This window comes from Hypanus sabinus, chromosome 4, assembly GCF_030144855.1.
Source record: "Hypanus sabinus isolate sHypSab1 chromosome 4, sHypSab1.hap1, whole genome shotgun sequence".
Classification (NCBI taxonomy): Eukaryota; Metazoa; Chordata; class Chondrichthyes; order Myliobatiformes; family Dasyatidae; genus Hypanus; species Hypanus sabinus.
The window spans coordinates 152,324,725-152,337,909 of NC_082709.1; the positions used below are offsets into that span (position 1 = coordinate 152,324,725).

At 38.6% G+C, this 13,185-nt stretch overlaps 1 protein-coding gene across 1 annotated transcript in view; it reads left to right on the plus strand.

The window, feature by feature from the left end:
- stxbp5l (syntaxin binding protein 5L) overlaps positions 1-13,185 on the plus strand; it is a 353,464-nt gene that overhangs the window by 1,684 nt on the left and 338,595 nt on the right. The gene's annotated exons all lie outside the window — the stretch shown is intronic.

Sequence of the window (13,185 nt, forward strand, 5' to 3'; positions counted from 1 at the left end):
ATTAATCGAAGTCAAATAGTACAACAGTTTGCATTGCATGTAAAATCCAGTTCAATTTATGAAATATACTTGAAGTCAGTGAATGTATCCTGCATACATGCAGTGATGAGCAGGAGGTGAAAGTGCCAGAGATGTTTCACCTTAAGAAAATAGTAAGAAGAGACAACTTGTGCTACACTGACTCGATAAAATAGCATAAAATTACTTAAAATAAGCTTAGCATTTACATGACATGACCTTTCTTTAGGTATATATGTTTCAAATTAAAATACAAACACAAATTGAAGTAAGCAGTATGCTTAAAGAATTCAAGTACAAAATGAAAAAGGTATTTATTTCCCCCATATTGTGAAAGGACTTAGTCTGAGGAGAAATCACTCAGAAACACTTAACTAATCAAAGGTATAATATTCCTTGATATATTTGAAATACATTATTCTTGGTTGCAAATAATGTAGCTTCTGTAAGAGAACTATACATGAAATAGCTGATGTTAAAATTTAATAGCAGTCTCTAATGATATTAAATTATTTTGAAACTTGAAATAAATATGCAAGGTATTTCTTGCAAAAAATCTGTTAAAAAGGGTTTTCAGTAGATATTTTACATTTTCTTAATTTTCAAGATGCTTTTATATGTAAAGATAAGTTTACAAAAATAATTAAATTTGTAATAATTTCTGTAGACTATGTAAAGGTCTAACACTATTTCTAGCATTATTGTGTAGTTTATAACAGCAATGCGTGGAATATGAGTTCTTTCCTCCTTGTAGAATAAATGATGCAATGATATTGAGCTTCTGAAATGCTGAGGACCAGTTGTACGACCAAGTACATGTTACTTACAGATCACCATATGTAAACTGCAATCCAATTAAAACATCTTAGTTGTAGTTATGTTGCACCAGAGGGCAATCTTGGTAGGAATTTTCTTTTCACTTGGGCAAAGTAAGTTCTCGGAAAGTAGACATAATTCTATGCATGCTGTAGTGACGCAGCGATTGATTTGATAGCCTTACAAAGATTATCATGCTGTTATTTCATGCTATCATGTAGATAATTGCTGAGAATCTCAAATTTAACTGTAAATCATTCATACTCTTATGTCAGGAATATTAGACATACGTTTCAAAGATATTTTAGAAAATAACTAAGCAACTAAATGTAACAGATTTGGGTAGCGATGACCATTATTTTCTTCAGACTCTTGCCTAGTGTATGAAATCTGATGAGTTATTTCTGTATTTTAAGAATATTATGAATTCTGCAAGTCTCAAGTACAAGAGAGCAGTTTAAAAGTCATGTGACAGATAGTGGGTTAGGTTGGGGGATGGGTAGAGCAAGGATACTCAAAGTTCCAAAAGATTGGAAGCTTGCTAAGACAAGATTTCTTTTTCCATTTTAAATCCTGTCAATTTACACATATCATCGATATCTGTGCTCCAGAAATCCAAATATTAAAATGCAGTTTAATGAACTTAAAGTTGGTCAATTCGCTATTAACATTTCAACCCTATCTATGTCTTCTGATGTCTTCTGAAGTTCTGCATGTGGAGGGCCTAACCAGCAATTTAGAAGTCTGCAGATATTCTTCACTCAAGTTTATTCTAATTATTTATTGTAATACATTCTTGGTGCTGGTGGATTACCTGATTCCTGATTACATGTTTGTGGTCATGCATATTCTTAGAGTTTAATGAAGTATTCTGTTGAAAGATTATCTAAGCATGAAGCAAAGATTAGGTTTTTTGAAAAGCTTGAATAACCAGTTGAATATTAAATATGAGAAGGTGATTTATTGTTTTTTAAGCATTGAAGTGAGAGACTGCATAACTAATGAGCATTGCTGATTTAAGAAATTGCTGTCTTTTTAATATCAATCATTTCATTAATTTCTCTTTTAGGTTTATGGTTTCAGAGAAAAATAGTTCATTTTTTAATGCACTTTCTTGGGTATGTTGTAATGCAAACAGTATCGAGAGTACTGCCTTTGAAAACTGAGGTGGTAATTGGTAAAAATGTTTTGAATGTCAATAAAATAATATACAAAGTATTAATATTTAACAAAATGAAAGGAAAACCTGAAGGCCAGTGCTGCAGGTCCCTTTTCAACAAAAACAACAAATTTAAGGGAAGGGCATGAGAGAAGCATGCTATTTGGCAATATAGTTCAGTTGGTTGAATATTCTACACATTTCATTCCCTAGTTCCAAGTTGGACATAAGACCGTGTACAGCGAGAATCTAGACATGTATGAATCAAAGACAAGACTTATAAAATAGAGAATTATCAATGACTTCAGTTTAGATTTAAACTGCTGAAACCAGAATGAGAAAACTATTCAGTTGTTATTTCCTAGTATAGAAATGATCCTTTCCTGTATTGGGTAACAGTCAGTTTAAAATGAGGCTTAAGTGGAAATGATGTGATTTATTTTATTACATAGTCTCTGAAATTAAAATTTTGCTTTAACTCTTAGAATTCAGTAATTTTTTTACTGTTATGACTCATTAATCCAATGTATTGGCCAAAACTAAATCTCCTTTAGGGCATGAGATATTCTTGGAAATCTCAGAATTAGTGTATCAGCAGGATTGGTACAATGATACAGACGTTTCACCTTTCTCAGTTTTCTATTAATTATTTTCTAGATGTTTTGTTTACATATATTCCCAGGTGATATTAGTAAATGTTTCAGAATTCCTATAACAAACAGATCTTTCCAGGATTGAAAAAAACTTCTTGTTTTTATTATTGCCTCAACTTTCAGGAGTTAGCAATATAACCATCATCTGAACACTTGACTAGTACTGTTAATGGTTTTTTTGGCTTCATAGTTCCAGAGACCAGATTTCGACTCTCACTATCTCTGTGGAGTTTCTAGGTTTTCCCTGGGTGCTCTGATATCATCCCCATCCTAAAAAAGTTGCTGCTGGTTGGCTACTGTGAATTGCTTCTTGCACAGATGTGTGGTAGTGATAATAGACATGTGAGAGAATGAGTTGTAGGTAAACAACTGGGACAATGGAACACTCAGAGATGGCTTGAATGGCTGAATGGCAGGCTGAATGGCTGCTTTTTATACCATGGGAAATATGAAATGGTGTAGGTATCTAAATGCATAAGAAACTGAAATAGGATTTTGAAACTTGGTTGTATTGCTTCCACGGAAATTTAGTGTTGCATTGTGTGAAACATGTGAGATTCCTATGCTTGTGAAATAATTCTCACATTACAAAATGTTAATTTTAAAATCAATGGTCAGCAAAAACATATATTTCACATGAATAACATTTATGTATTTTTTATCAGAAAAAAGTTTACAAAACATTTTGTGCTGTGGCTATTGTGCCAATGTCACAGATGTTAGATTATGAAGTTAAATCTAGATCATGTGTTTTGATCACAATTAGATCAAGCAGTAAGGAAGTGAGCTGAAAACACATTTAGTCAGCAGGATATTTTGGAGGAGCCCTGGGCTCAGCTAACTTGACATGTCTTGCTGCCTGTGATTCCTACCACTGTTCATTTTAACAGGCTAAGCAAACTGTCTCTCCATACTTAGAAGGTGTAGGCCTTGGGCAGCATTCTACTGAATCCCTGTCCCATAACATCTTGACAGCCATTGACAAGTGAAAAACTGGAGGTAGCAAATTTTATCTGATATTCACACACATTTAAATAAAAGTAAGATTATGTTAAATAATCTTTTAAAATGAACTTGTAAAATTATTTCTTCATGTTTAATTTTAATGGAGGAAAATTAAAATAAAATTAAGCGAGCTTGCCTCTTTCATCCTAATATCTAGACCGGAAATTCCCAGTCATATTGTGTTGCTGTCTTACAGAGGTGTGGCTGGTATAACACTAGAGCAGGGATTCTTAACGTGGGGTCTACGGCATATAAAAGGTTGGGAGCCACCCTCACTAGAGAATCAAGATTCTTCAGCAAAATGGTAGTGAATCCAAGCACAATTGAGTTCTGCCTCTGGAGTCCATCTTAAGTCTAGCAACAGAGAAGAGTGGCAGATGTTGTAGCATTTGCTGCTCCACACATCCTGGACTTACAGGTGGATCCATGTAAAAATGGAAATTAAAATCTGGAATTGCTGAACTCTGCCAGTTCCCTTTAGAATCACCAGCCATAGTGTGATTTAATGTCAGACTTGTTTTGTTTACTGATTGCGTATTACTGATTTGTTTATTGGACTTGTGTATTTTTTTGGAACTGGACACTCAACCTGATGATCCTGTCTTTAGAAAAGATTGACAAAAGAAATTAAAAATAATGACAAACTCACTTAATAGTAATTTAATAATAACAATTCACTCCACTTATAAAGCTGTTCTCTCATTAACCTCAACTTTATCCTAGTGAATCTAAAATTTTAAATATTTTGTTAACTAAGCATATAAAATTTTGCTTGTATTAACAGTGACTACACCAAGGTCTGATTTGATTGTTTAAAACTTTGGCATCTCTTATTAACTTAAGAAATAGGTCAAAGCACCTCAGCCTATTCTTTCATTCAACCCCACTTTTTTTGGTGATCCCTGTAACCCTTTACTCTTGGGGTGTTTGTTTCTTCAGCATACGAGCTCTTAAACTTTTCTATGTTGGGACCCAGTAGCAATAGCTTCTCCAACATCCATCTTGTGCTTCACTATGAAAATATTTTCCAGTTCTTGGCATCCTATATGTTTGCTGATTGATTCTTGACGTTTCCATGACCTAATTACCATTTATTGTACTAATGATATAACCAACTAGTAAACAGTTAAAATGTTTACTAGTTGGTTATAGTGCTTTCACAGTTGGAGATTGTTCCATTTAGGACTCAATTTAATACTTTATATGTGAACTCTATTTGAATGAAAACTTGAAACATTATGACTCAGTTGGAGCAATATTTGGAAACCCTGGATTATGAAGATCAATTGAATTTAAAAACACAAGTATACTGAATTAATTAATGGATTTGTAAACCAAGTATTTCAGTGTGATTGTTTGAAATTTGTAGTGAGGAGGTCCATTCTTGGCCCAGTCTTTGACCGGGCCATTCTTTGCTCATAGAAACATAGAAAACCCACAGCACAATCCAGGCTCTTCGGCCCACAATGCTGTGCTGGACATGTACTTACTTTAGAAATTAGCCAGGGTTACCCATAGCCCTCTATTTTTCTAAGCACCATGTACCTATCCAGGACTCCATTCCACACACTCACTACTCGAAAACTACCCTTGACATCTTCTCTGTACCTACTTCCAAGCACCTTAAAACTGTGCCCTCTTGTGGCAGCCATTTCAGCCTTGAGAGAAAGCCTCTGATTATCCACCTGATCAATGCATCTCATCTTGTACTTCTCTATCAGGTCACCTCTCATCCTCTGTCGCTCCAAGGAGAAAAGGCTGAGTTCACTCAATAAGACAAGCTCCCCAATCCAGGCAACATCCTTGTAAATCTCCTCTGCACCCTTTCTATGGTTTCCACATCCTTCCTATAGTGAGGCGACCAGAACTGAGCACAGTACTCCAAGTGGAGTCTGACCACGGTCCTATATAGCTGTAACATTACCTCTCAGCTCATAAACTCAATCGCACGATTGATGGAAGGCCAATGCACCATATGCCGCCTTAACCGCAGCCCTGGGGAAAAAGCCTCTGACTAACCACATGACCAATGCCTGTCATCATCTTATACACCTCTCACTATCGGGTCACTATGGGTCACTATATACCTTATCAAATGACTTGCTGAAATCTATATACGCAACAACTACTGCTCGACCTTCATCAACGTGTTTAGTCACATCCTCAAAAAATTCAATCAATCTCATAAGGTACAACCTGCCTTTGACAAAGCCACAATGACTATTCCTAATCATATTATGCCTCTCCAAATGTTCATAAATCCTGCTTCTCAGGATCATTCCCATCAACTTACCAACAACTGGAATGAGTGGAATGAGCTGCCAGATGAAGTGGTAAATGCAGGTTCACTTTTAACATTTAAGAAAAACTTGGACAGGTATATGGATGAGAGGTATATGGAGGGGTATGGGCCAGGTGCAGGTCAGTGGGACTAGGCAGAAAAATGGTTTGGCACAGCCGAGAAGGACCAAAAAGCCTGTTTCTGTGCTGTAATGTTCTATGGTTAACTGTAGTAAGACTCACTGGTCTATAATATCATGGGCTATCTCTACTCCCTTTCTTGAATAAGGGAACAACATATGCAACCCTCCAATCCTCTGGAACCTCTCCCGTCCCCATTGATAATGCAAAGATCATCACCAGAGGCTCAGCAATCTCCTCCCTCACCTCCCACAGTAGCCTGGGGTACATCTCGTCTGGTACTGGAGACTTATCCAATTTGACGCTTTCCAAAAGCTCCAGCACATCCTTTTTCTGAATATCTATGTGCTCAAGCTTTTCAATCCGCTGTAAGTCATCCCTACAATTGCCAAGATCCCTTTCCATAGTGAATACTGAGGAAAAGTATTCATTAAGTACCTCTGCTAACTCCTCCGGTTCCATACACACTTCTCCACTGTCACACTTGATTGGTCCTATTCTCTCATGTCTAATCCTCTTGTTCTTCACATACTTGTAGAATGCCTTGGGGCTTTCCTTAATCCTGTTCGCCAAGACCTTCTCATGGCCGTTTCTGTCTCTCCCAATTTCATTCTTAAGCTCCTGTCTGCTAGCCTTATAATCTTACAGATCTTTATCATTTTATAGTTTTTTGAGCCTTTCGTAAGCTTTTCTTTTCTTCTTGACTAGATTTTCAACAGACTTTGTACACCACGGTTCCTGTATCCTACCATCCTTTTCCTGCCTCATTGGAATGTACCTATGCAGAATGCCACACAAATATCCCCTGAACATTTGCTACATTTCTGCCGTATATTTCCCTGAGAACATCTGCTCCCAATTTATGCTTCCAAGTTCCTGCCTGATAGCTTCATATTTCTGCTTACTCCAATCAAATGCTTTCTTAACTTGTCTGTTCCTATCCCTCTCCAATGCTATGGTAAAGGAGATAGAATTGTGATCACTATCTCCAAAATGCTCTCCCACTGAGAGACCTGACACCTGACCAGGTTCATTTCCCAATACCAGATCAAGTACAGCCTCTCCTCTTGTAGGCTTATCTACATATTGTGTCAGGAAACCTTCCTGAACACACCTAACAAACTCCACCCCATCTAAACCCCTTGCTTTAGGAAGATGCCAATCAATAATGGGAAATTAAAATCTCCCACCATAACAACTCTGTTATTATTACATCTTTTCAGAATCTGTCTCTCCATTTGCTTCTCGATGTCCCTGTTACTATTGGGTGGTCTATATATAAAAAAAACACCCAGTAGAGTTATTGATCCTTTCCTGTTTCTGACTTCCACCCACAGAGACTCAGTAGACAATGCATTCATGACTTCCTACTTTTCTGCAGCCGTGACACTATCTCTGATCAGCAGTGCCATGCCCCCACCTCTTTTGCCTTCCTCCCTGTCCTTTCTGAAACATCTAAAGCCTGGCACTCAATGTAACCTTTCCTGTCCCTGAACCATCCAAGTCTCTGTAATGGCCACAACATCATAGCTCCAAGTAATGATCCACGCTTTAAGCTCATCTGCTTTGTTCATGATACTCCTTGTACTAAAATGGACACATCTCAAACCATTGGTCTGAGTGTATCCCTTCTCTTATCACCTGCCTATCCTCCCTCTCGCACTGTCTCCAAGCTTTCTCTATTTGTGGGCCTCTTCCTCCGTCTCTGTAGTTCAGCTTCCACCCCCCAGAAATTCTAGTTTAAACTCTCCCCAACAGCCTTAGCAAACTTCCCCACCAGGATATTGGTCCCCCTCAGATTCAAGTGAAACCCGTCCTTTTTGTACAGGTCACGCCTGCCCCAAAAGAGGTCCCAATGATCCAGAAATCTGAATCCCTACCCACTGCTCCAATCCCTCAGCCATCCACCTCAGTCTATTCCTGTTCTCACTGTCATGTGGCACAGGCAGTAATCCGGAGATTACTACCCTTGAGGCCCTGCTTCTCAACTTCCTTCCAAACCCCCTGTAGTCTGTTTTCAGGACTTACTCTCTTTCCCTACCTATGTCATTGGTACTAATATGTACCACGGCCTCAGCTGTTCACCTTCCCACTTCAGGGTATTGTGGACATGATCAGAAACATCCCAGACCCTGGCACCTGGGATGCAACCTACCATCCGTGTTAATTTCCCACGTCCACAGTATTGCCTGTCAGACCCCCTAACTATAGAGTCCCCCATTACTGCTGCCGCCTTCCTTTCTTTACCCTTCTGAGCCACAGGGCTGGACTCTGTGCCAGAGGCACGGCCACTGTTGCTTCCTCCAGGTAGGCTGTCCCCCCAACAGTACTCAAACAGGAGTACTTATTGTTAAGGGGAACAGCCACAGGAGTATTCTCTAGTATCTGACTCTTGCCCTTCCCTCACCTGACTGTTACCTACTTATCTGTCTACTTGCCTGTAGCTCCTCTCTATCACCTCCTCACTGTCCCTGATCAGATGAAGGTCATGCTTTTGATTTGTGCATTTATTTTTCAGTTGTCAAAGTTAAGTAAATTATATTTGCATCAGTTGCTTATTGCAGCATTTTTGATAAAGAATGAGATATCTTCCTGCTTGAGATGGGCTAGCCAGAATGCTCTAATTTCTTTGCTTCAAAACATATTGCTCAGTCAACTTGCACTGATGCCAATACTTCCACATCTTCCCTTAAACTTTATCCACCTCACCTTATGCCTCTAGTATTTAACATTTTCACACTGGGGAAAAATATGCTACCCTAACTATGCCTCTCATAATTTTATATATTTCTATCATTGTCCCTCACTCTCCAGCAATCTGAGCAAAACAATCCAAGTTAGTCCAACCTCTCCAAATATGTTGTCCTCTCCAGTCTAGTCTATCTACTCTTCAATAAGTTCAATAAGTACGTTAAATGTCAGAGAAATGTAAACAATATACATCCTGAATTGTTTTCTTTGCAAACATCCACAAAAACAGAGGAGTGCCCCAAAGAATGAATGACAGTTAAACATTAGAACCCCAAAGCCCCCCCCCAGCTCATCTCTCCCATGCACAAGCAGTAGCAAAGCAATGACCCCCCCCCCCACCAGCAACAAAAAAGCATCGGTGCCCTCAACCGAGCACTCAAGCTTGCAGCAAACCGTCAATAAAGACACAGACTTGCAGTACCCCAAAGACTACTCGTTCACCTGGTAATTCAACATATCACAGTCTTCCCCCCCTCCCCTCCCCCTCCATAACAGAAAAAGTGCTGTCCCCACTTCACAGCAAGAAGGGAGACATAATAAACAATTCACTGATTTATGATGTTAAAAGTCTGTTGTGTTGCTTTTTCCGAGTTCTGCGCCCAAAGAGTCTTGTCTCTGGACACACAGCCAGTGGCTAAACTGCTGCTCCCGATGTTCTGTGTACTCCTGCGGCACCTCAGTCAGGGGCACCAGCCTTGAATCAGTCTGTCTCCAGAGCCGTGAAAATCTGGCACCCTGAAGGCACACTCGTCTTCCAGGCCGTGTCCTTGGGATATCAAAGAGCAGCCGGTTATGAGGCCCTGAGAGCAGGCCCCATTCCCGCAAAGAACTGAAGTCAGAGTGTAACTCCAGGTCAGGGTCTCCAAAAGAATTTTGAAAAGGTGAAACAGAGATATCAAAGATAGAAATAGGACTATTTCTGAAGATGCAAGCAAAGGAGTTGCCATTTAGTGCCTTCTTGACTTTACTCCGCCGTTTTCAAAGGTTTGTCTTTCCTACTTATGTGATTCACAATACTCCATATGTGGCCTAACCAGAGTTTTATATAGTTGCACCATGACTTCTTGACTTTCCCAATTAAGGCATGCATGTCATACATAGTCTTTATCACCCGTCCATTTGTGTTGCAAATTGTAACCCAAGATCTCCCTGTGCATCAGTGCTCCTAAAAATCCTGCCTTTTATTGTATACTTCCTTTTTACATTTTGTTTCCCAAAATGCAACTGCAACACCTGACATTTGTCTGCATTAAACTCCATCCTCATTCATTGACCTTCAGCCGAAGGAAGGGAGCTCATGCTCTGACACCACACATCTACACAGATGCACAATTTCTCTCGCTGTCTTAAGTGCTCCTTATTCTTACATCCCTTCATGCATAAGCATTTTTCTCCACATAGACTTACAGTCTCCACTATTTCACTCCCACTCGCTCTCTCCTAAAACTGTCAGATTATATAAATCATTTTGTCTGCAAATGCAAAAGACATTGATTAAAAGAATCTTTTCAAGTTGATTTTTTAATCTATCTCAATAGTAGAAAAGTCAGTTGGCATTCTTCAAATTAATATTGCAAATTACTACTGTGATCAAAAATTTTGATTAGGGTGAAACTTATGAAACTTTTTGCACAGTGGCAAATCAGATAGAGCTGACTCTGCACAGTTCCTGTAACCCAGCTTTGGTCTAATCCTGGGTGCTGTCTGTCGAAATTGCGCAATATACATGTGACCAAATCCCAAATGTGTAATGTTAAGTCAATTGACTACTGTATTTTACCACTAGTACTGGGAGGAGGGACAGGTGAGGTGGTAATTGATGGACATGAGGAAAATAAGTGCACAAGTCGGATTGCTCTGAGAGTGGGCAGAGACTCAGTGGATTGAAAATAAGTTATGATCTGAAACTAATTGTCTGAAGGTATGATCAATGTACAAGCAGATGGAGTTGCTATATGAAGAAGTAGCACAGACATAATAAGCTGAATGGCCACCCCTGTGCTATAAGAAGATGATCTGTGATTACTGCATTATTTTGTAAAACGTATGTAGAATATTGAATCACAATGTACAGTTTGAATGCTGTAGCTCGAATTGTTTAATATTATTCTTGAGCTTACTTTAATCAGTTTCATCTTGCTGTTCATTTTAATGGAAGAATTAAAACTTTATAGAAGACTTGTACAGAATAGCATCTTAAGATTGCAGCTTGATTGATATTTTTTCATGATATAATACTTTAATTTTAAAGGGTTTAGAAGTCTTGAGCAAATTCCATTTTTTAGGGTTAGGGTGGTTAATTAAAAATATATATTTTAATGAAAACAATGGCAGCATGTGACTAAGTAATGTATACCAAAGTTATGAAATATTACAGACTTAGTTAGTTTTGCTTTTAAAAGCATGTATTCAAATGGATACAGTTGTTACATGTATTTGATAGCACATTTTAGCAAAAGAGAACATTTTTTGTGCTCAGCTGTGGGGTGTCGGATGTGAGCAGGAGAGAAATAATAGGCTTGACTAAAATGAACATGGGAAAAGATTTTGTAAAGTAGTAGTGTTAATGATGAGCACATTAGTCCAGAAGCAAATTGGGGTGGCGGAGGGAAGCTCTGTATTCAAAAGAGCCCAGAAATGTATTTTTGGAGGTGTTACAATTTGTAAGGATGGAAATTATTATAGAAACGCGAGTGAGATGATAGACATATTTGTTGAGAAAGCCTTCAGTGTTGAAGTTGATGCTTTAAGGAATAGTCAGTAGCAATGGCCTAGAACGATAGTGACCCAGAATTTGGTTTAGGACAGTATGGAATGCAAGGGATCAAGTCTGGATGAACAGGAATTTGTAGTGGGTAGAATTTGAGAAAACGTTAAATGTTTTGGTAAAGGTAGGGTAAATCAACACCTGGGTAATATTTTGGAATTGGCAATAAGTATTTGTTGGGATAGTTTAATTTTAACCATAAACAGGACACTAAAATTTTTGTTATCTGGTTCAGTTTAAGTGTCATCCAGGGACTAAAATGCAGCATCTCTGGCTGGAGATAGGAATATATACTGACACTGAACCTCAAAAGTTGACCTTATTCCTGACTTAGTGAACAGACAGTTTGGTGATGATTGAAAAGAGTAAAATGATCGGGTAGTTTCAGGATGGTTTTATAACAAACATAAGAAAATCTGCAGATGCTGGAAACCTAAGCAACATACACAAAATGCTGGAGGAACTCAGCAGGTCAGGCAGCATCTATGGAGAAGAGTAAACTGTCAACATTTTGGGCTGAGACCCTTCATCAGGACTCAGCATGCAAGTCATACAGCCTAGTCACGATTGAATTTAATTCCTCAATTACTTTGAAGACATCTGAAAATTGTTTTCTTGTTTCCTGCCACCCCCCAAGCCTCTTGCCCCTCATTATCCACAAATGTGATAAACCGAAAATGAGGAAGCTTAACCAAAATTTTTACATAACTACGATGCTTGTGCTTCTTGATTTTTTATGACCAATAAACCTGACTTTCCTTAGCTTTTGTAAAATATTTTCCAACTCATCTGTCAAATCTCTGTTTTTAAGTTCTATTTAAGTTTCATTGCTTTTTTTTTATTGATTATTTGGTGACATTTCTTGGACTTGTCATTTTTATCTCATAACATTTAGATCTGCTTACAATTTCTACCTATCGTAATATTTCTACAAATTTTGGTTTCATTCTAGAACCGGTCAATTCCTATCTAATTCATTTCTTTAGAACATTGAAGATTTGAAAGAGTAACGCTTCTTGAATTCCATAAGCAGTTGGGCAATTTCAGGATGGTAGCATAACAATTTGTAAAGAGTAAAGATCTGCCTGAAGGGAGTTTGCAAAGCCAGAACACTGAAGCAGTACCATTACAGGTTCCCATGGCTTACATGAATGCTCTGTGGTTCTCATCCTAAATTCAATAATAAGTCTACAACCTTTAGATACTACTAAGAGGAACGACATACCAGAGAGGAGCCACGTTCACCGGGTCTTCCAGCACTGAGTCTGGTGCTGTGGTGCAGAAGAGCAGAGAGATGAGGAATACTGCAGTGTTGACAGGAGATTCCTTAGTCAGAGGAACAGAGATGAGGTTCTGTGGGTATGTTGCCCCCCCCCCCCCCCAGGTGCCAGGGTCCGGGATGTCTCGGATTGGGTCCATGGCATTCTCAAGGCTGAGGGTGAGCAGCCAGATGTCTTTGTACATATCGACACCAATGACATAGATAGACAAGGTGAGGAGGTCCCGAAGAGAGATTTTAGGGAAGTAGCTAAAAGCTGAGAAACAGATTCCCCACAGTAAGAATATCTGGATTGTTGCCTATGCCACATGCCAGT